This window comes from Loxodonta africana, chromosome X, assembly GCF_030014295.1.
Source record: "Loxodonta africana isolate mLoxAfr1 chromosome X, mLoxAfr1.hap2, whole genome shotgun sequence".
In the NCBI taxonomy this organism is placed as follows: Eukaryota; Metazoa; Chordata; class Mammalia; order Proboscidea; family Elephantidae; genus Loxodonta; species Loxodonta africana.
This window is the reverse complement of record NC_087369.1, coordinates 176,372,459-176,397,354: the sequence shown is the minus strand read 5'-3', so window position 1 is coordinate 176,397,354 and position 24,896 is coordinate 176,372,459. Positions and strand designations below refer to the sequence as shown.

At 41.6% G+C, this 24,896-nt stretch overlaps 1 protein-coding gene and 1 pseudogene across 1 annotated transcript in view; one reads left to right on the top strand and one right to left on the bottom strand.

Moving 5' to 3' along the window:
- The window catches only part of MECP2 (methyl-CpG binding protein 2), a 69,026-nt gene that overhangs the window by 7,201 nt on the left and 36,929 nt on the right, over positions 1–24,896 (top strand). The window lies entirely within an intron of this gene.
- Positions 546–1,299, bottom strand: LOC100675611 (ferritin heavy chain-like; annotated as a pseudogene).

Genomic DNA, 24,896 nt, shown 5'->3' with positions numbered 1-24,896 from the left:
TTTTGAGTCAGTCTTGCTGGAGAATGGCTGCCCAGACCTGGAGTTGCTGGTGGGTACCGCCACATCGCCTTCCAAAATGGCTGTACCACTTCCCAGGACAGCACATGAAAGTGCCAGTTTCTCACCCTTACCAGGATTGGGTGGCCATCTCTGGTCTCAGATATTGCTGAAACTGAATCTCAGTAATTTGGCCATTTGTATTTTGTCTTGTGAATTGTTTCTTCGTGGTCTGCTTCATTCTTCCGTTGGGGTATTTCTTTTTAACTTGATTTGTAAGAACCCGTAATATGTTGAGGATATTCTTTGTCATCATGCAAAAAAATTTCCTACTTCTGTCGTATGTCTTGATTTTGCTTGTCCTTTTTAATATATAAAATGTCTGTTATGATTTCTTCTTTTGCTTTTATACTTAGAAAATACTTTTCTGCTTTAAGAACAATTATTCATCTTCATTTTATTTCTTTCTCAAAACAACTTGTGTGTTTCATACGTACAAAAGAATATAGGTAAGTTTCCTGTTTTTTCTTAATGGTTTTTTAAATACTTTTTTCTTGGTTTTTCTTTTTTATTTATTTATGGTTACCAAATTTCTTTGAAGGAATGATATAAATGAAAGAACTGAAGTGGATGTTTTGGTACAATGTGTAAAAAAGGTAAAGATAAACCTACTATGGCGTATGTTGCGTTGGTGACCCCGGAAGTCACCCCTGTGGCTGTGGGGAAGCCAGGCTAAAGCTCTGTCCATCACTGTCTCCCAGGGTGTGCTTGTCAAAGAGATACTCTGCAAGGCCAGATTCTGGGGGCTCCCATCTTGCACAAGTTCCTTAAGTAGGCACCCAATTCTTTGATGAATTTCACCTGCTCACTTAGGTAATGAGACTCAGTGAAGTCACACAAGTGGAGGTCGTTCTTGTCAGTGCCCAGTTTGTGTGGTTCCAGTAGTGACTGGTCCACGCTTTTTTCCAAGTGTAGCGCACTCAGCTGCATCAGCCCGCTCTCCTTGTCATCGCGATCTGGTTTCTTGATGCAATCTTCTGAAGGGAGATTCGCCCACCTCGTTGGTTTGGCAGCTTTATCAGCTTCTCAACATGTTCACTCTCCCCATGAGATTGATGAAGAAAATATTTGGCAAAATTCTTCAAAGCCACATCACCGAGGTTGAGGTAGTAAGACATGGACAGGTAGACATACAAGGTGTAGAGCTCCAGGTTGATCTGGCGATTGATGGCAGCCTCCGAGTCCTGGGTGTAGTTCTGGCACACCTGCAAGGGGGATGTGGTTGTCATGGTGGCAATTGAGGAGGGGGCCCTTGGGGCATCTGAGGGCTTTGCTGTGAGGAGGTGGCAGCAGGCTGGCTGGGAGTGACTAGTCGGGGGAGGTTGGCGAGCACCAGATTCTCTGTTCAGGTACTGTTGGAGCCGGAGACTGTGGAGACTCTGTGAAGGACATCTGGCCGGTATTTCAGTTTAGAATGCAGTGAGGTCTAGATCAATTCGCCAGTGTGTCAGCCACTTGTTGAATAAGTCATTTGTTTTTCGCCTTTATCATATGCTAAAATCTTAAAAATGATAGATCTTAAACTCTTTCCTGTTTTCTCTGTAAAGTTGCTCTTTCTAAATTTTTCTTTGTGAGGCTTGATGGCAGGGCCATTAGCAGGTAGCCATTTATTCATCGACCGGCAAATATTTGGGCATCTGTTTTGAGCCAGGGACGGTGCTGAGTCCTGGAGGCTGTGCTGCCCTTGTCATGGGGCGGGGGGTAGAGGTAATGTTGCCAGGCAAGTACAGTGCTTATCCTGGACGACTCGAGAAAAGAGTGGCTCTTCACAAAAGTGTGTCTTGTATAAGCTAGGAGGAAGCCAGTGTTGTGTATGTGTGTGTGTGTGTTTTAAATTTTGACATACAAGTTAGAGCTTTAGGGTAGACTGCTACATAAGCATAGTTTGTTTTCTGACTGCTATAATTGCAGGCTGATTTTTGTCTTGAAACAGTTCTATATTCAGTTAGCTTGGTTGTGGTGGAATAAAAGTTGCGTACTGACAAAAATGGTAATTTTCTTCTATGATCATGTTGAAGCTTTTCTGTAATAGCTGATAAAAATGAAGCAGGCTTTTGGTGAATATATTCTTAGGGGAGCGGATGTAATTTTTGCAACTTGCATTATTTAAATCTAACAAATACCCTTAAAACTGAAGTGGAGTCTTGATTTGGACTGAGAATCTTTTTTACTTAATGGAGAAGGCATATAAATGATTCGTGATTAAGGAAAAGGTTTGTTGTGTAAGACTTTTTTTTTTAATGATTTTTTTGAAATTAGGGATATAGTATAAAATTCAGAAGATGGGATGAAAGGTTATATGGTGGAAAGGCGCCTGCCATCTCTGTCCTCAGCTGTCCAGTTTTCTCCCTGGAGGCAGCCACCATTATAGACATATTTTTATGTGTGTGTGTGTGTGTGTGTGTGTGTGTGTATGCATGCACACACACATGTGCAAACAAGGGTGTATGTTTTTAAATAAACAGTAAAATACTGCGCACATCTGTGAAGCTTGCCCTCTTCAATTACTGTATCTCAGACATTGATCTGTAGCGGTTCACATAGAGCTGTATCTTTTTTTTTTTTTTTTTTAAGGTTTGGAGTAGGCTGGATATACCTTAATTTATTCACCAGTTTTCTCTTGATGGAGATTTATGTTTCCAATTTCATTAATACTGTAGTGACTAGTCTTGCACAGATGCTTTTTTGCTCATGGGCAGGTTTCCTGGTATGATAAATTCCTAGAAGAGGGAGTTACTGGATCATAGGCTACAGGCATTCTCAGCTTTGATAAAAAGAAAAAAAAATTTTTTTTTCTTTTATCAGATAGTGCTAAATCAAGGGCGGCTTTTTTAATTTTTGTTGTGCTTTAAGTGAAAGTTTACAATCAAGTCAGTCTCATACAGAAATTTATATACACCTTGCTGTATACCCCTAGTTCCTCCCCTCCTAATGAGACAGTACGCTCCTTCTCTCCACCCTCGATTTTCCTGTCCATTCAACCAGCTTCCCACCCCCCCCCCGCATCTCCCCTCCAGACAGGAGCTGAAGGGCAGCTTTTTAATTGCAGGCTTTTAAGGAAAAAAACTACTTACGAGTGGATAGGTGCACGAGTTTACGACTGCAATACTATTTGTAGAGATTAGAAAACTGTTAATTGGGCAAGGAAGAAATATCTGTTAGCAGTTTACACTAGAAAGCAAAACTTTGAAGTTGTCACGTCATCAGGATGTAATCTCATGTGAGCAGGACCTGTGAGTAGGAACTTTTTCTTGGGAAGGGAAACTGGCCAATTCTTGTTTCTGAATCTTGAAGAAGATGGGGTGTTATTGTTTTTGGTCAGCTCTAAGTTGTGTAGCTCCTTAGAACTTGGAATTTGAGTCTCCCTCAGCTGTCGGATCTTCCCGTAAAACCAAGTGTTATGTCTCGTATGTATTGCAGTGAACAGAAGGAGTATATCAGAAGTGTTCACAACCAGGCTGCTTTTCTTCCTTTGCCTATGGCTTTGACCGTTTATAAAGGTACCGTGCTAGGTGCTGGGGCAGCAGTGGTGACGAGCACACAGGCTGCCCTCCCCTGATCAATCTCACAGGTTCCTTTACAAGGAGATAAGTGCTATGATAGTGAAGACCATGAGCTAAGGGGAACCCCAGAAACCTAACAGGGGGTCCCACTTAGTTGGGGAGGTGGGATCAGAGAAGAAAATCCTGAAAACTGGCCCCCGAGATCTGAAGGAGAAAGTAGGAGTGGGGGGATGCATTTTCAAAGTGTTCGGTCGACAGCACCACCGGTGTCCAACAGCCTTAACTTTCTTCCCAGGTGACATCACATCCTGAGATGTTCCCTGGGCCCTAGAATGCAGGGTCCTCTGTCCACCCGTCCTGTCCCCTTTCCACCCTGCTCTGTATGTCATCTTCCCCAAGCTGACTTCCCTGTCCTTTCCCTCCTTGTACCCAGGGGTCCTCCTGCAAGTCTCGGGGAACCTTCCTTTCTCCCCGTCTGCCCCTGAGAGCTGGCAATGCCCGCAAAGTCAGGACTTCCTCTAGTGCAGAATTCTCTGATACTCTCAAGTGCTGGGCTGCAGTGAGGCCGGGAGCTCATGTGGACGTGAACTGACTTGGGCACCAAGGCCACTGTTTAGTTCTCCTAACCTGTATTTATTACCTGTCTAACAAGACTTTTGGGATGAAGAAAGCAATGCGGAAGAAAGCAATGCAGAAGCAAGCTCTTCAGTTTGTCGAGCACCAGTGCCCAACAGTTCATGCCTAGTGCCACGCCAACCCCGCAGAGCCCTCCTCTGCCTGCCACTCGCTGTCTCCAACCCTCTGCCCTTGAGGCCCAGACCTCTTAGCAGTGCCCCCTACCCTCGTCCCCCCTGGCCAGACAGTCTGCTCAGGTGGTAGCCGCTCATGTACTTAGCACCCAAACCTCATACATGTCACCATTTTGCCATACTGTGTTAGCTCTTTTATGGAACTGAAACATTATTAAAAAAAAAAAAAAAACTTTATAAAACAGTATATAAAAAAAGAAAACTGGGAAAAACATTATAGAGCCAGCTAAATCCCAGCCCATCTTCCACTCTCCATTCTGCCTTCCCTGGGATAACCCCTTGGCTAAAGGTAACACGGGTCCTTTTCATCCCAGTTTTTATACTTTTATTACACATGACAGTATATAATATTTTAAAGTGTTTTTTACACTTCCGGGATATCCCACCATATGTAGTACTCTGCAACGTGCTTTGTTCACTGAATGCTTGGCCCTTGGGATTGGTCCATGTTGATATATGTAGACTCATTCGTTCATTTACCATGTCTCCACACGCTGTATAAACATTTTTAGGACATAAACTCCACTAGAGCCCTGAGGGAGAAGGATTGGCGTCTGGTTTATGTTTATATCCTTGGGTCCTATTAACTAAGAAGAAGATATTTTTGTTTCTGTGTTTGTAAAAGCCTTCTACAAGCAGGCATCCATTTTCTAGACTTACTAATAGGGCAGTCCAATGGTTTCATTTTTAGGTTTGAAAGAAAGCAAAGCAAGCTTCTGAGACATGCACATTTCCCTCCCAGCTGTAGCTTCTTCTTCCTTTACAGCCTCCCATGTCGCTGCTGGAGCATGAGCTTGCTTTCTGCATGTGAATAATGTTTGCAAATGTTAAAGCATGCTTGGTTTCCCTGGGGTTTATAGCGGTACTTAAGTTGCAACATTACTTTGATAAGTTGTATTTTAAATTTTTTACACATATTTGGTAACTAATTTTTAAATATAAATTTCCGTGTGTTTGTGGTTCTTGTGTTTTTGTAAACAGCAGAAGGTATTAGTCCATATTAAGTACTAATTTCCTCTAATATTTTTGGCTGTTTTTGGAATTACACTTGGCAAATAAAATAGCCAGACGCCTGCAGTTGTGACAGTTTGTCTTTTTGTTCCTTTTGACTCTAAAATAAATAATTCTAGTGATTTTTTTTCCCTAGCCTTGAAAGAACATGGAAACGATTAAAGCCATCCAACCACTTAAGTTGTTGTTGTTGTTAGGTGCCGTCGAGCCGGTTCCAACTCTTAGCAACCCTGCGTACAACAGAACGAAACGCTGCCCGGTCCTGCGCCACCCTCACAATCTTTGCTATGTTTGAGCCCATTGTTGCAGCCACTGTTGGCAGTCCATCTCGTTGCAGGTCTACCCTGTACATTACCAAGCGTGATGTCCTTCTCCAGGGACTGGTCCCTCCTGATAACATGTCCAAAGTCCACGAGCTGAAGTCTTAGCATCCTCACTTTCAAGCAGCATTCTGGCTGTGCTTCTTCCAAGACAGATTTATTCCTTCTTCTGGCAGTCCACAGGATATTCAGTATTCTTCGCCAACAACATAATCCAAAGGCGTCAATTCTTCTTCAGTCTTTCGCATTCATTGTCCAGCTTTTGCATGCACATCAGACGATTGAAAATACCCTGGTTTGAGTAAGGCCTGCCTTAGTCCTCTAAGTGACATCTTTGCTTTTTAACACTTTAAAAAGATCTTGTGCAGCAGATTTACCCGATGCAATGTGTCGCTTTATTTCTAGACAGCTGCTTCCATGGGCATTGGTTGTGGATCCAAGTAAATTGAAATATTTGACAATTTCAGTCTTTTTTCCATTTATTACCATGTTACTTATTGGTCCAGTTGTGAGGATTTTTGTTTTCGTTATGTTGTGTAATCTGCGTGTCCCAAGTTGTTAATGAATCTTCCTTCAATCCTGATGGTTATTCTTCATATAGTCCATCGTCTCAGATTATTTGCTCAGCATTCGGATTGAATAAGTATGATAAATGGATACAACCCTGATGCACACCTTTCCTGACTTTAGACAATGCAGTATTCCCTTGTTCTGTTTGAACGATTGCTTCTTGAACTATGTACAGGTTCCTTATGGGCATAATTAAGTGTTCTGGAATTCCCATTCTTTGCAATGTTATCCATCGTTTGTTAAGATCCTTACGGTGGAATACCTTTGCGTGGTCTGTAAAACCACAGGTAAACATCTTTCCAGTATTCTCTGCTTTCAGCCAGGATCCATCTGACATCAGCAATGATATCCATGGTTCTACGTCCTCTTCTGAAACCGGCCTGAATTTCTGGCAGTTCCCTATCGATATACTGCTGCAGCCCTTTTTGAATGATCTTCAGCAAAATTTTGCTTGCGTGTGATATTAATGATATTGTTCTGTAATTCCCACATTTGGTTGGATCACCTTTCTTGGGAATAGGCATAAATATGGACTCTTCCAGTCAGTTGTCCAGGAAGCTGTCTTCCATATTTCTCGGCATAGACGAGTGAGCACTTCCAGTGCTGCATCTGTTTGCTGAAACATCTCAATTGATATTCCCATCAATTCCTGGAGCCTTGTTTTTCGCCAATGCCTTCAGAGCAGCTTGGACTTCTTCCTTCAGTACCATCGGTTCCTGATCATATACTACCTCTTGAAATGGTTGAATATCGACTAATTCTTTTTGGTAGAATGACTCTGTGTATTCCTTCCATCTTGTTTTGATTCTTCCTGCGTCGTTTAATATTTTTCCCATAGAATCCTTCACTGTGGCAACTTGAGGGTTGAATTTTTTCTTTGCTTCTTTCAGCTTGAGAAATGCTGAGCGTGTTCTTCCCTTTTGGTTTTCCATCTCCAGCTCTTTGCACATGTCATTATAATACTTTGTCTTCTTGAGCTGCCCTTCGAAGTCTTCTGTTCAGGTCTTTTACTTCCTCAGTTCTTCCTTTTGCTTTAGCTGCTCGATGTTCGAGAGCAAGTTTCAGAGTCTCCTCTGACATCCATTTTGGATTTTTTTCTTTCTTTCCTGTCTTTTCAATGACCTCTTGCTTTCTTCGTGTATGATGTCCTTGACGTCATTCCACAGCTCATCCGGTCTTCTGTCACTGGTGTTCAGTGTGTCAAATCTGTTCTTGAGATGGTCTCTAAACTCAGGTGGGATATACTCAAGTTCATATTTTGGCTCTTGTGGACTTTGCTCTGATTTTTTTCAGTTTCAGCTTGAACTTGGATATGAGCAGTTGATGGTCTGTTCCACAGTCAGCCGCTGGCCTTGTTCTGACTGATGATATTGAGCTTTTCCATCATCTCTTTCCACAGATGTAGTCGATTTTATTTCTGTGTGCTCCAACTGGCGAGGTCCATGTGTATAGTTGGCGTTTATGTTGGTGAAAGAAGGTATTTGCAATGAAGAAGCCGTTGGTCTTGCAAAATTCTATCATTCGATCTCCGGCATTGTTTCCGTCACCAAGGCCATATATTCCAACTACTGATCCTTCTTCTTTGTTTCCAACTTTTGCATTCCAATTGCCAGTAATTATCTTCAATGCATCTTGATTGCATGTTCAATCAATTTCAGACTGCAGCAGCTGTTAAAAATCTTCAGTTGCTTCATCTTTGGCCTTAGCGGCTGGTGCGTAAATTTGAATAATAGTCGTATTAACTGGACTTCCTTGTAGGCGTATGGATATTATCGTATCACTGACGGCGTTGTACTTCAGGATAGATCTTGAAATGTTCTTTTTTTTATATATAATAATTTTTATTGAGCTTTAAGTGAACGTTTACAAATCAAGTCAGTCTGTCACATATAAGCTTATATACACCTTACTACATACTCCCATTTACTTTCCCCCTAATGAGTCAGCCTGCTCCCTCCTTCTAGTCTCTCCTTTCGTGACCGTTTTGTCAGCTTCCAACTCTCTCTACCCTCCTATCTCCCCTCCAGACAGGAGATGCCAACACAGTCTCAAGTGTCCACCCGATACAAGTAGCTCACTCTTCATCATCATCTCTCTCCTACCCATTGTCCAGTCCCTTCCATGTCTGATGAGTTGTCTTCGGGAATGGTTCCTGTCCTGGGCCAACAGAAGGTTTGGGGACCATGACCGCCAGGATTCCTCTAGTCTCAGTCAGACCATTAAGTCTGGTCTTTTTATGAGAATTTGGGGTCTGCATCCGACTGATCTCCTGCTCCCTCAGGGATTCTCTGTTGTGCTCCCTGTCAGGGCAGTGATCGGTTGTGGCCGGGCACCATCTAGTTCTTCTGGTCTCAGGATGATGTAAGTCTCTGGTTGCTATGGCCCTTTCTGTCTCTTGGGCTCATAGTTATCGTGTGAAATGTTGTTTTTGACAATGAATGCAATGCCATTCCTCTTCGAGTTGTCATTCCCAGCATAGTTGACCATATGATTATGTGATTTTTTTTTAAATAGGATGACACTACTTTTAACAACAACAAAAAAAACACTTTTGACCTTTTCTATCTTGAGTCGTTAGAGAAGGTCAAAAGCCTTTTTGTCAAGTGGTGTCTTCCTATAAAAAATGTTAATATAGTTTGTAAGCAACTGTATAGGATGTCTTTGTTACAAACAACAAAACACAGTATTTATTAGGCTTTTTTTTTTAATTACGGAAGCGAAACATCATTATTTAAACTTAGAAAATACATATAGGCACAAAGACAAAAAAAATTAAAATCTGTTTAGAAATTCTACCAAGTGGCGATAACTACTATTAATATTTGGTGTGTATCTTTGTGGACCAAGGCATTGGTCTGGGGCAAAGAATTCAGGGGTTAAGAATTAATCTGGGGTTAAGAATTCAGGGATGGAAAAAAATTGTATCTTCATTTTTACTAGCCTCTAACTGAAAAATTTAGATTTCTTTCAAAAATGAATGTAGGCAGCATTCCATCATATTGTTAGGAGTATCTGTGACTTCGTTGCCAGAGTGATCAAAGGTGGTTTACTATCATATTATAGTTGTCATAGGTATTTTGAAGTATTATTTATGCTTATGACTATTTCAAAAGTACAGTAGTTATTAGATCTACCTCTAGATCTTGTCATTTAATGGTTTAACAAAGAAGCGCATATTGCTTTACTTTATCGCCAATTCATCACCAGTGTTTTGTTCCTTGATTTCTATTCATTTTTTTTATGCATTTCAAAATACTTATCTGAGAAGGAGTCCATGGCAGAAAGAGGTTACGAATGCTTGTTCTGTCCAGATTATCCCATGCAGCTGCAGATGTAAAAGCACTCAGGACTTAGCTAGTCAGTTATGGGGGCTGGGAGAAGAGGTCAAGGAGTACCTTAAAGTACAAGCAACAGAAGCAAAATGACATTTAAAGCTCAGTTCAGTATATTATAATATCAATTATTTACAAACACATACAATGTTTTGTAGCTGTCATGCAAAGTATAATGAATGTTTCTATCACTGTTTAATAATACTTAATAGGATATAATTGGTTGGTGAATAATAGCCCAAAAGTTGCCTTTGATGTTAACATTTCAAACATCCTTCCAGAGTCGTCTTATATGCCTGTGTGCATGCACACATAGGTAAATAAAAAAAACCAAAACCAAACCCACTGCTGTCGAGTTGATTCTGACCCATAGCGACCCTATTTAGATAAATAGGATCGTATAACACGTGCTGTTGTAAGTTGCCATCTTTAACAGTGTGCTGTCATTATCTTTCCATGTCAGTAAATGCGGATTTATAGTATCACTTTTTCCCAAAATGAAAACAACATCATTTTATTTTCTAATTATAAAAGCAATGTATGTTTAACAAAAAACTATTCAGAAAATGGAAAAAGATAGGAAAAGTAGAAGTTGCCCGTAGGTCTGCCACTCTTCTCTGGTTCATGTTTTTACAGCGTCGTTCCTCGGGTTATCTGACGTTTCATTGCGTGGCTGTGCCTTCATTTAGTTAAGAGGCATTTGCGTTGTTTCTGCATCTTCATTGCTTTGTGGGATGGTGCGTCTGTTGTCTCAAACCTTCCCCCTGAGCCCCACCTTTGACGGCTTCATTGGTGTTTGCACTTGAGTTGTTACTGTAACAAGTCCCAAACAGAATCTCAGTTTTTCCCCGTTCACTCCTCATCTCAGTAAATAGCATCAACATCCAGTTTCTCAATCCAAAATTCTAGGAATCATCCTCGCAGGAGGAAGGAAGCAGTGCGGAAGCTGGGAACTGAAGATTGAACAGAAGTGGGGAAGGTGCAGGGTGGAAGGAGGCATTCCGGATGGAGGAGAACACGTGTGAAGGCCCATCTGAGGAACTTGAAAAAAGCCCTACATGGCTGGAGTGGGGGCAATAGGGGCCTGGTGGCAGGAGGTGCTGTCAGACATAGGGGCTAGGTCATACAGGATTTGGGACATTAATGAAGGAACAATAGGAAGCTATTGAAGAGTTAGGTGGTTTGGGTTTTGAATTCTTATCAAAATACTACTATTACTAGGTGAAGAGTCAGCTCAAAAGAGCTTATGATTTAAACAACAGTCTACCTCTTCCCCTCCCTGCTCCACACCCTAGAGATATATAGCTTTTAACCTTTTAGTTCCTTTTGATGTTTACCTTCAAAAGTAAATAATATGCTTATTCATCTTTCTTGGTTTGCCAACTTAAGGAAATTGTACTAACTCCCTGAAATGAAAGAAGATGACTTAGCTTACATTACCCTCGCCATGTTGAGATTCCTATTTGCATTTTCTCTGTAACTTTAAACAGTATTTCTTGTTCCATCAACTTTAGTCCACAGTCTATACAAGATAGGGATAGTAAAGACTCTACTTTTCCTTCCACCTTTCCCCTGCTTTTACCTCCTAAAAGCTATACTTGAGCATATACATTCTTATAATTGTTAACATTTATGTTTTGCTCTATAACCACACCTAAGTCATAGGTTAATTCTAAAAGTTGGAAACCAGTAAACATCACTTACATTATTATACATAAGCCAATATTATTCAAGTCAAGACCCGATAGTGCTAGAATTATGTTTCCTTTTTGATATGTCTAGAGGGTCAGCAAAAAGAGGAAGACCCTCAACAAGATGGACTGACACAGTGGCTGCGATAATGGGCTGAAACATAGCAACAATTAAGAGGATGGCACAGGACCGGACAGGGTTTTGTTCTGTTGTACACAGGGTTGCTATGAGTTGGAACCTACTTACTGGCACCTAACAACAATATAACAAGGGTCACAATCACTGGACCACTCAAAGGAGGATGACCAATCCAATCAAGGTCAAATGGATTTTCTTTTCTTAAACCATCATCTGTTTAAAACCATCGCCAGAATTTAATCTATTTCATTTTTGGACCTTGGCTTTCTTGTTTAGCTTTTTGTTTTTTCCACTGTTTCTAATTGCCTTTTTTTTTTCTTTAATGATATTCCTTGATCTTGTTTTAAAATTCTCTCAGTCATGCTATTTATTTCCTGTGATTATTCTTTTTCCCCAAAAGTCCTTTCTCTTTGAGCTCCTTGTCCTCCTCCTGCAATGTGGACAAGCATTTTCTCTTTAAGGTTGCACATAGCCGCCACCCTGAATCTTCCCTTCACTGATCTCTTGGGTTGGAGCCACTGTTTCCTAGAACCCATGTCTTTCTTTTACTTGTCGTACTGCCTTAAATACCTTGCTAAGATAGGGCACTGATATTTTTTTAAATGATTTATTTTTTCATATAATTTATTTTTTCTTGTTGAGAATACGCACAGCAGAACACACACCAATTCAACAACTTCTACATGTACAGTTCACTGACACTGATTACGTTCTTCAAGTTGTGCAGCTATTCTCTCCCGCCTTTTCCAGGTTGTTCCTCCTCTGATAACATAAACTCAGTACCCCTTAAGTTTCCTATCTAATCTTTCGAGTTTGGCCACTGATACTGATCAAGGGTGGATGTATGAGTTAAGATGGTCCTGTCAGTCTTAAAGAAAGGGCTTACGTTGCCATTTGCTGGGAAGACATTCTTTCTCTCAGTGGACATGAATAAGAGGAAGTTGCTGCTGGCAGCTCTTCTATGACCTCAGACTGAGGGACCAAGACTGAGGACAAAGTGTACACACCAAGGGTGGTGGATCAAAGACATGCAAACAGCCTGGGTCTTGATGCTGTTGTTCAGCTAGTGATTGCACTGAGGGAAGCTTGCCTTATCTCTGGATTTCCAGTTATGTGCAATAACAAATTTTCTTATTTAAGCTAGTTCGAGTTGGGTTTTCTGTTACTTGCAGCCCAAAGCATTATAATGAATAAGTTTTCTGAGTCATTGCATGTTTGAAATGCCTTTATTCTGCTCTTAATGCTTGATTGGCTGAGTGTAGGATTCCAAGTTGAAAATTATTTTCCCTCATAACTTTGAAGGCATTGCTCTCGTTGTCTTCTAACGTGCAGAGGTACTCAGGAAAGAAATGCCTGATGCCTGTAGGGGGCCTTCTTTTCCCTCCCTTCTTCTGGAAGAGTTTAGGGTCTTCTCTTTTTCTTTAGTGTCCTGAAATTTCACAAGACTGTGTCTAGAGTTGAATCTTTTTCATCCATTATGCTGTGGTCGTTTAATCACAATACTTTTGTCTCTTGTCACCTCTTTTTTAAAAAAGATATGTTGCTTTCCATCCTTTTATTTTCTCGTTCTTATGAGGAATCCTTTTAGTTTAATTTTGGACCTCTTATATTGGTCTTCTGTCTCAATTTTCTCTCATATTTTCCATTTCTTGGTCTTTTTGCTCTGAATCTTGGAAGATTTCCTAGACTTTATTTTTTATTCCTTCTGTTAAATTCTTTATTTCAGCCAAACATTTTTTTTTCTAATTCATTATGAAAACCTGTGTGCCCACTGCCTAGCTTCAACAGTTGTTACCATTTGGTCTATATAAATATGTGTGTTTTTATACCTTTTTGCTGAACCACTTGAAAGTAATTTGCAGACATCAGGACACTTCATCCCTAAATACTTGCTCTCCTAAAAATAAGGGCATTTTCTAACATAAGGACAATGCCCTGATCCCATTAAAAAAATTAAACATATACATTCATATGTATAATAAAGCACATAGGGGGCACAGTTACAGAGCCGACCTAGGCATATCCAAACACCTCGTGGAATTGGTTTACTGCGTTAAAAGGCTTGGGACCATAGTCTCATGGGACAACTCAGTCAGTTGGCGTAACACAGTTCGTAAAAAGATAATATTCTACATCCTACTTTGGTGAGTAGTGCCTGGGGTCTTAAAAGCTTGTGAGCAGCCATCTAAGATATAACTATTGATCTCTTCCCCTCTGGGGCAAAATGGAATAAAGGAAACCAAAGATTGAAAGAAGAAACTAGTCCACAGGACTAATAGCCCACACGAACCACAGCCTCTTCTAGCCTGGGACCAGAAGAACTGAATGGTGCCCAGCTGCTACTACTGACTTATCTGACCAGGGATACATTAGAAGGTCCCAGATAGAATGGGAAAAAACTGTAGAACAAAACTCAAATTCCTAAAAAATAGCCAGACTTTCTGGACTGATAGAGACAAGAGGAACTCCGAGACTATCACCCTAAGATACCCTTTTAACTTGGAACCAAAGCCACCCCCGGAAGTCTCCTTTCAACCAAATAATATGTTGGCTTATGTGCTCCCTTAAATAATCAATTATACAAAACCAAACAGTCAACCTTTACCCAGAAGTGAAGATGAGAAGGCAAGGAGGGGTAGGGAAGCTAAATTAATGGAAACAGAACAAAGAGAATGAAAATAATGAGAATGCCGAGACATTGCAAAAATTGTAACAAATCAGGGAACAATCTGTACAAAAATTGTTAAATGAGAACCTAATTTGCTGTGTCAACTTTTACCTAAAACAGAGTAAAATATTTAATAAAAAAAATAACAGTAATTCTCTAATGTTATCAGATAAAACCCACTAGCCATTCCAAACTCAGATTTCACCCATGTCTCTTACAGCTGTTATTTGGGGAACTAGTTAATAATTAAAATTTATGAACTGTATTTGATTGTGCCTCATTTGTCTCTCTAACAAAAGCTGTCCCTCTACCTCCCTTCTACCAGTGATACTATTTGAAGCAACCAGTCCAGTTATATATAGAAGGCCTGCATTCTAGATTTGTCTGTTTTCTTGTGGTATAATTTAACTTGTTTATACCTTACATTAATTGTAAATAGGAAGGTAAGTCTACAGGCTTGTTCAGGTTAAATACTTTGGCAAGAATATTTCCTAGGCAATGTTGTATGCTTCATATAGCATCAGATCGGAAACCTACACTGGTTGTCCCATGATTCCATGTTTTATCACTTGGTTAAAGTAGGGGGTGACTGCCATATCTTTCTAGTAGATGTCCATCTGTTGGGTGATACTTTGGCAAAATATGAATATTGTGTTGCACAACAACCATTCAGGTAATGGTTTTAATGTTCATTGATGAACCTTACCTTAATCATCATTACATTGGAGGTTGCAAATGAAATTTTTTAAAATTCTGTCATCCCTTGTACATTTATTATTGGCATTGCTCTTTAAAGAACTTTGTCTTATAAGTAAGAATGAACTATATTGTCTCCTAAAAAGACAGTGTAAATGCTTAATTATTTGCCTTTAATTGCTGATTTTCAGAATAAGGAGGTGGAGTAGTTGTTGTCGTCGTTAGGTGCATCAAATCAGTTCCGACTCATAGTGACCTTAGGTATAGCAGAATGAAATGTTGCCCAGTCCTGCGTCATCCTGACAATCATTGCTATGTTTTAGCCCAGTGTTGCAGCCACTGTGTCAGTCCATCTCATTGAGGGTCTTCCTCTTTTTTGCTGACCCTGTACTTTACCAAGCATGATGTCCTTCTCCAGGGATTGGCGGTATAGTAGTTACTGTATAATGGTGTAAATGATAAACAGTGGTGAAATATTTGCTATTGTGTTTTCTCCTCTCTCTTGTGTTAGTATGGGCTCATGGAGTTTTATTTATTAAATGTCTTACAGTTCAGCTCTGGTCATTATTCTTTTTTTGATGTTCAAATAATTCCAAATTTGGCCAGTGAGAGCCCCTTCATATTGTCTCCCGTGTACTCTTGACCCACTCTGAGAGCAATTCCTTGATTTCTGGTACAAGAAACCCCACCCCAGCATGTATTTTTCCTGTACCAGAACTAGTTCTAAGACATCCTCGTTCCTTTTAGTGGAAAACAGCATTTAGAATCCAAGATGTAGAGTACTAGATATGTTTATTCTTACTGGGGTGACATTGCTTCTAGGCCCTTTCAGTGGACAGAGATATAAAATTAATTGATTTTTTTAAAAGTTATGAATACATATTGATACTTTCAGTGGAAACTTAACATTACAGAGTTTTTTCTTAAGTTTTATTTTATATCTTCTTACCCTGAAAGTGTTGGTTCATAATAACATTAACATATTTGCTTACTTGCTTTATCTTATACTGTATTTTTATGCAGATAACACACGACTTCTACGTTTGTTTGCCACCACAACCCCCCGTGAGGTATTTTCGTAAGTGTGCTATGCTAATTTTTATTAACACTAATTACGCTAATAATAAAATGCTAATGTTTAATACTGAAGGATATAGTCTTCAGTATGGATTGCACCTTAACATAAAACAGAAATCCTCACAACTAGACCAATAAGCAGCATCATGATTAATGGAGAAAATGTTGAAATTTTCAAGCATTTCATTTTACTTGGGTCGACAGTCAACGCCCGTGGAAGCAGCAGTCAAGAAATTAAACGATGTATTGCATTGGGCAAACCTGCTGCGAAAAACCTCTTTAAAGTGTTTAAAAGCAAAGATGTCACTTTGAGGACTAAGGTACACCTGACCCAAGCTATAATATTTTCAGTTGCCTCATATCCATGCAAAAGCTGGGCAATGAATAAGGAAGACCAGAGAAGAACTGATGCCTTGGAATTATGGTGTTGGCAGAAAATATTGAATATACCGTGGGCTGCCAAAAGAATAGACAAATGTGTCTTGGTAAAGTAGAGAGTCGGTGAAAAAGAGGAAGACCCTCAATGAGATGGATTGACACAGTGGCTGCAACAGTGGGCTCAAGCATAGCAATAGTTGTGAGGATGGCACAGGACCAGGCAATGTTTTGTTCTGTTGTGCATAGGGTCACTGTGAGTCAGAAAGCTACTTGATGACACCTAACAACAACAACATAGGGTGGTGCAGGACCGGGCAATATTTCATCGTGTTGTACAAAGGGTTGCTATGAGTTGGAATCGACTCGACGGCACCTAGCAACAACAAAATACTTAATGACAAATTTAAAAATTAGCAAAGCACACTTACAAAAATATGTCACGGGGAGGGTATGGTTGGCAAACAGACGTAGGTGGTGCACATTATTTGTGTAAAAATATCGTACATAAAATAGTTACATAATTACAATACCAGTATTACTACTGGTTTAGGCTGGGTTCTCTAGAGAAGCAAAACCGGTAGAGCATATAAATAAATATATAGAGAGAGATTTATATCAAGAAAATGGCTCACACAATTGTAGAGGCTGCAGTGTCTCAAGTCCATGGGTCAGGATAGAGGCTTCCCCTAATTCATGTAGCCACCCAAAAAAAAAAAAAAACCCAGTGCCATCGAGTCGATTCTGACTCGTAGCGACCCTGTAAGACAGAGTAGAACTGCCCCATAGAGTTTCCAAGGAGCGCCTGGCAGATTTGAACCGCAGACCCTTTGGTTCGCAGCCGTAGCACTTAACCACTACGCCACCAATCCAACGGCACGTAGCCACAGGGCCTGGCAAACCCAAGATCGGTAGGTCAGAGAGCAGCGCTCTTGCTCACAGGCTGGGAAGATTGAAGAATCCCAAGGTCGGCAGGCATGATGGCAGGTAAGCTGCTAGCTCAAGTCCCAGGAACCAGAGGTCAGACGAACAGGAGCCAATTGCAGAATCCAGGGCAAATACAAGTCCCTGAGTCTTGCCAGAATGTCCACTTATGTTCAGTGCAGGCCACATGCCCAAGAAAACTCCCTTTCAACTGATTGGCTACTCACTACAGACACCATCGTGGATATCAGATCTCATCATGGAAGTGATCACAACGGCATATGCCTGCCAAACTACATCATTAACTGCCAAACCATTGAGAATTATGGCCCAGCCACATTGACACACAACCATAACCATCACAACTATGAACAATAAAAACACTGAATGAAGTCTTACATTTCTTTGCAGCTCTTTTTATCCTTAGAGTATGTCTTACTAAATATGTAAAATCAAGTTTACTGTGTTCAAAAGCCACCTGGGAAGTTGCTCTTGGTATTGGTGAGGTAATTCATATTGGACCACCCCTGTTACAGACGGCAGTTACAAACCCTGGACAAAAATTTAAAGGCATTGGAGAGTGACTAAAGCAGGCAGAAACTGGAGGGAAATTGATATTTGGAAGAGGGGAACTGCATTGGATGAGTTTTCTTCTTTAATGGCTTTTCACTTGAGTGAAAATATGCTTGACAGCAACGGGCTTCTCAGTAATTAATAGAACTATACAAAAAAATCAGTACGGACATGGATGATCTGAACAACATTATCAACCAAACCTGTTGCCATTGAGTCAATTCTGGCTCATAGTGACCCTATAGGACAGGGTAGAACTGCCCCATAGGGTTTCCAAGGAGCACCTGGTGGGTTCAAACTGCCGAACTTTTGGTTAGCAGCCGTAGCGCTTAACCACTATGCCACCAGGGTTTCCCATTATCAACCATCTTAGCCTAATTGACATTTTTAGAACAATATACCCAACAACTAAAGAATACAGTTCTTTTCAAGTGTATGTGATATAGCTCAACCATGTATCATTTGCTAGGCCATAAAACAATGCTCAGTAAATTTCAGAAGGTTGAAATTCTATAGATTATATCCTCTGAACGGAATGAAATTAAATTAGGAATGATAACAATAAGACATATAGGAAGAGAACCAGATATTTGAAAACTAAACAATACATTTCTTAATAACCTGTGGGTCAAAGAAGAAATCACAAGAAAAATTAGAAAATATTTCAAATGATAACGAAAATACAATGTATTAAGATTTGTAGAATGTAGCCAAAGCAGTGCTTAGAGGGAAATTTATAGCTTTAAATGCTTTTAATTAGAAAAGAAGAAAGATGTAAAATTAGTAATGGAAGGTTTTACCTTAAGAAGCTAGAAAAAGAAGAGCAAAGTAGAGGGAAGAAAAAGTGATGAGCAGAAATTGATAAAAGGAAAAACAATAGAGAAAATTGACAAAGCCAAATGGTGGTTTTTTGAATATATCAACAGATCAAGAAAAAAGGAAAAGCTCATAAGTTAATGATATCAGGCATAAAAGGAAATATTACTAAAGACCTTTTAAACATTAAAAGGACTGTAAGGGAATATTGTGAATAATTTTATGCCAATACGTTTGCAATCTTATATGAAGTGGACAAATTCCTTGAAAAATAGAACTTCTAAAAACTTACCAAACTGATCTCATATTTAATAGGAAATATGAATAGCCTTTTATCTAATAAGGAGATTGAATTAATTATCACAAAGTCCACAAAGAAAACTCTAGGTCTGGTTGGTTTCACTGGTGAGTTTTATTAAACATTTAAGAAATAGCACCGGTCTTACATAATCTTTTTGAAAATGGAGGAGGAAACACTTCACAGCTCATGTTATGAGAACCTCGCAGAGACATTACAAAACAAGAAAATTACACACCAGTATCCCTCATGAAGATAAAAGCAAAAATCTTAATCAAATATTAGCAGATTGAATCCAATAATATATAAAAAGGATAATTGGAGGGCTTATACTACCTGATTTTGGCATACTGTAAATCTACAGTAATCAAGACTATTTGGTACTGGTATTAGGATAAATACATAAGTCAGTGGAATAGAATAGTGAGTCCAGAAATAGACCATTTGATTTTTACAGTATCATTTGATTTTTTAATAGAGACACCAGAGCAGTCCAATGGGGAAAGGAATGTCTTTTTCAGCAAATGGCGCTGGAGCAACTGGCTGTCTGTGCCAGAAAAAAAAAAAAAGAACCTTGACCCTACCTCACACCATACAGAAAAATTAATTCCAGATGAATTATAAGCCTAAATGTAAATGCTGAAAGTATGAAGCTGTAGAAGAAAACATAGGAGAATGTCTTCGCAATCTGGAGGTAGGAAAAGGTTTTTTAGGATACAGAAAGCAATAGCATTAAAGGGAAAAAAATGGATGAATTGGACTTTGTTAAAATTTAGCTCTTTGAAAGATACCGTTAAAAAAATGAAAAGTCATAGAGAAAATGATTGACACAAGTTATAGAGAAAATAGAAAAATCTTATATCTAACAAAGGATTTGTATCCAGGATAAAGAACTAATACAAATCAATACCAATTTAAAAATGGAGAGATTTTGATACTTCACAAAGGTGTACAAATAACCAGTATACTCATGAAAAAGTGCTCAACACGATTAATCACCAGAGAAGTGGAAATTAAAGCCACAGTGAGATGCCACTACCCACCTACCAAAATAGCCAAAATTGAAAAGTGACGACACCAAGTGTCACGGAGGGCAGGGCTTTGTGTGGCGAGCGCGTGCCACGGGTGCATGCGCTTGACAGAACTCATGGAATGATCCCTGTAAATGTCACCTGCAGCACTGAAAGCCACTTTTCCATTCTAGTCAATGATATGCGTGCTAAAGTGTTCAGGGGTGCAGTGTACTTGTGTTTAAATTTTGAAATGAATCAAAAATAAGAAATTGATGGATAGATAAATGATACATGATCAAATAAATATAGCAAATTGCTAACAGAATCTAGATGGCGAGCATGTGGGTGTTTTTTTGAACAGTTCTTTAAAACTTCTTCTGTATGTTTGAAATGTTTCTTTGTAATAGCTCAGGAAAAAGTCCCTCGGAATAATTCTTTTCTCAGTGGTTATGTTATCGACTTGATATACAGTTGGTTCATTTTTACAACTTTGTGGTTGGCTTTTTCCTTTGTCTATTTTTTTGAATATGTAAAGCATTTAAATGGTTCAAAAGTCAAGTCTACATAAAAAGGTATACTCAGAGAAGTGACATTTACACATCTCACCCCTGATGCTCTTTCCTTCCTTCCTTATAGGTGACCATTTTTCTTCATTTCTTGCTCATCCTTCTAGTGTTTCTTTTTGTAAGGTAAGCGGATAAACATGTGTCTTCTTATTTTCCCTTGTTTCTCACCTGGAAAGTTAGCCTGCTGTATATATGGGTCTGCATCTCGTTTTTACGGGTTTTCATGTAATATATCCAGGAGATCACTCCACATCAGCACGAAGATCTTCCTTTCTTTTTCCATGACGGCATGGAGTTCTTCCTTCCCTCTCTTTGTTACCCCTTGTACAGATGTGGTTTAGTCGAGCAGTTCCCTGTGGCTGGACCAGAATCCAGACCAAACCTATTGCTGTAGAGGCTATTCCGACTCCTAGCAACCCTGTGGGACAGAGTAGAACTGCCCCAAGGAGCACCTGGCGGATTCCAGCTGCCAACCTTTTGGTTAGCAGCCGTAGCACTTAACCACTCTGCCACCAGGGTTTCCATGTGGCTGGACAGTTGGGTCATTTTTACTCTTTTCCTATTACAAACAATGCCAACTGGAAAACCTTGCTGGGTGTTGTTAGTATTTGTAGCTAACCCATTTTTAATCTCTGAACCCTTTTATTGTCTGTTTCTTTCTTGTTTACAGGTGTTTCTCTTCTGACTGTTTTATCTTCTAGAATTTCCCTGAGAGTATTATCTGTTTCTCCTAGGGATGGAATTGGTCTGTCTTTCATGTCGCTGCTTCTCTTCTCCTGCCCCTGGAGAGCTATTCACTTTGGGGAGAGGAGGCTTAGTTAGCTGGCGGGCTGCCTCTGTTCTGCTGTGCTGGAGTCGCCCTCTTCCTGCTGGGTCTTTCCCGAGGGGTGATTTGGACTAGGAGCTCTGTGTTGCGCAGTGCAGGGCAGGGAAGGGCTAACCCTCCCACTACAGACGCTCAGATGCGAGAAAGAGGTGGGCTTCCCCTGGGCTGCCAGCAGCCACATCAGAAGCCTGAGGGGAAGGCTCACAGGTATTTATTCAGGAAAGTTCCTTTGGTTTCTAGCCTGAGGGTATGTGATTAGGTGTCTCCAGGGACAGCCATTCCCAAACTTTTTTGTAACCTCCCCACCCCATCCCCACCTGTTTAGTCTCATTTCTCCTTTCTGTAGACCATAGCACCTTGCCACTTAAAGCAGTCCACGGACCAGCCCTGCGACCTCAGCCTCACCTGGGAGCTTGCTGGCCATGCAGAACCTCGGGCTGCCCCAAACCTCCTGGATCAGATCTAGAGTTGAACAAGACCCCGGGTGATTCGTGTGTACCCGAAAGTTTGAGGGGCACTGCTTGACCTGATCTGATCTGACCCAAAAGCCTCTTTGAGATTCTAGTAGGCACACGACCTCCCCTTCCTCTGTATCTCCCTTGTAGTTCATTCTGCCCTGTTTCAGTTGTCACCACGTTCCTCACTACTTCAGCTCTAGGGTTTTGTTGGAAACATCCCACTATTTATTTATAAGTCCCTTCCTGCTATCGTCCCTGCTAGTGGTTTCTTCTGCTGTACTTTCGTACTTCAGCTTTATTGAGCCTGGAGGGGCAGGTGGCAAATGCGTGTACACAGCAGGCTGCCTTCCCTTGGAGGATCTGAAGCAGGGAGTAACACTGTAAGTTTATGTCAAAGAACTAGCAACTACCCTGGCTGTAAGATGGTGAAAATAATCGCAGGTGATGGAAGCAGAAAGCCTATTGGAGCTGCGGATGGGTGAGTGGGAGACGAGGAAGTGGAGACTGGTGTAGACAGCTCTTCTTGAAAAGTTCTGCTGTGATGGAGACCAGGGAGGTGGGGGTGGAGATAGGAAAGGGCCTCTTGAGTGGTGGATAGGAGGGCATGTTTGCACCCCACAGGGGCACAGCCCAGTAAAGAGGCCACCTAAAGAGGAGGAGAGGCTGCATACCTGGGGGAACAGAGTCCTTGCACAGAGAGAGGAGGTAGCACCCAGAGCCTCTGGCCACATAGGGGGTGGGCTTTGGGGAGACAGGGAGGATGGAAAGTACCTGAATCCTTTGTTAAAGCCAAGGACTCTACAGAGAATTAGAGCACACGGAGACGCTGTATGTGTTTCCTGTGTCTGCTTCAACAAAATACCACACACTGGGTGGCTTATAAGAACAGAAATGTACTCTCTCACAGTTCCAGAGTCCAGAAGTTGGGAATCAAGGTGTCGGCAGGGCTGTGCTCTGTCTGAAGGCTCGAGGGGAGGATCCTTCCGTGTCTCTTCCAGCTTCTCGGCTTGTGGTGGCATCATTCCCATCTCTGCGTCCATCATCACATGGCAGCCTTCCCTCTGGGTCACCAGTCATTGGGTTAAGGCCCACCCTATTCCAGTATGATCTCATCTTAACTAATTATATCTGCAAGGACCGCTTTCCCAAATAAGGCCACCACTGCTGGATCCAGGTATCAGGATGTGGGTGAATCTTTTGGGACCACCCTTCAGCCCACTCCAGATGCCCATCCTACCTCCAGGATAGAAGGGCCCAAGGAAAGGCCAGGCTTCCCCACAGAGCTCTTGGTTTCCATTTCGGATATAAACAGATGGGGAGTGGCAGTTTAGCTCTACTCCATACAGCATGATCACAACAGATTTAGCCTAAAAAGGTTCATAGTAGATTTAGCAAGATGCTCCTCTTGTCCTGAGTTGTCTGAGTCGAATGCCCGCCTGACTCCCAGCTGCAAGGGCAGCTGCTCTCTGTCTGCTTGCAGTTGCTGGGCAGCTGTCAGGAGGACCCCCCTCAGCACTTACTGTCAGTTTCAGTCCCTTCTCGTCTGTACCTTGTTCTTGGACTTGCCACAGAGATCAGACGTTGCAAAGTGAAAGTACTTACGTGATATGCTTAAAGACAACTTTCTAAAGATTCATATGCTCTGACTGATAGCACCTCTTTTTACTCTTTTTCACAGTTCAGCGATTTTTGCCAGGACTGGTGCTGGCTCCAGAAAATTGAGCTCTCATCTTTTCGTTTTTTCAGTTATCTGCCAAAGCAGTGGTTGTTGTTAGGTGCCGTGGAGTGGGTTTGACTCATAGCGACCCTTTGTGTACAACAGAATGAAACACTGCCCAGTCCTGTGCCAAAGTAAAAACTCTACCATACCCTTTCCCTCCAGTAGTCAAACTTAGAATTCCTTGCCAGGCCCATCTTTTCTCTGGCCCTTTCTCCCCGAGCCTGAACCGCTGGTTCTTGCTCCCTGGTATACCCCTCGACTCCCTAGCCACTCTCTTCATCATATTCGGCCCTGAGCAAATTCAGTCTTCCTGCCCTGCCCTGTCTGTCAGGACGAACACAGCCTGACAACTGGTTTGCGTCCAAATTTACATTCAGGGACCTTCACGCTGCCTGCCCACCTTTTTGCAGTTCCCCAGTCTCTCCTCTCCTCTCCCTCCCTTGCACCTTCTCTCAGGTGATCACCTCATTTCTCAGTTCCCAGAGGAAATACCACCAGCAGGGCCCTCACTCCCGTCCTGCTGTGAGGAATCGCCCTCCAGGCTCCTCTCCCCTGTTCCCAGAAATCACACTCACCCGTCTTCCACTGTCTCCTGTGCCATGACCGCTCCACCCTTTAGAAGCTGCCACGCTCTCCATCTGACCCTTTCTTCTGCTTCCCTTCACAGTAGGGCTCCTGGAAGGATGCTCTACTCACTGGCCATAAGACCTATGCCCACGCACCCACGAACCTTCTCCCGTTGGCCTTTAGCTGACCCAGCTCTACCCGACTGTTCTGTGAGGGTCTCCACGTTGTTCAGCTCTGTGGCCACTTGTCTAGTCCTCTGCCCAACGTGCCAGCGTTGGGCACCCCCGTGTCCACTCACCCACTGCAGCCTCATTGGCTTCCCTTCCCTTCCTGGGATGCTCCAGCCACATTGTCCCGGGGCCTTGGCACCTGCTTACCCTCTGTCTGGAGCACTTTTCCCCCCAGGTAGCTGCATGGCTCCCTCTTTGGTCTCCTTCAAGCCTTCTCAAGTGTCACCTTCTCACTCCGGCCCTCGCTGACCTACCTACCAGTCTCCCTCCCTGGCACTGGTCACCATCTCCTCCACTCTGTTTTACTGGTTGGTTTTGTTAGTACACTCATCCACGCTCACTCCGTCCGTCTCTCTCCCTCCACTCCCTCCCACCCCTCTAGAATCTAAGCGCTGTGAGGGCAGAGACTTTGCCTCTTCCCTGCCATATCCCCAGCACCTAGAATTCTGCATATTTAATGAATGAATGAGTTCTGCAGTGGGACCTTGCCCTGGGATTTTGTTTTTGTTCAAAAGCCCATTGCCGTCGAGTTGATTCTGACTCATAGCGACCTCATGTGACAGGGTAGGACTGCCCCATAGGGTTTCCTAGGCTGTAGATCTTTACAGAATTAGACTGCCACGTCTTTCTCCCACGAGGTAGCTGGTGGGTTTGAAC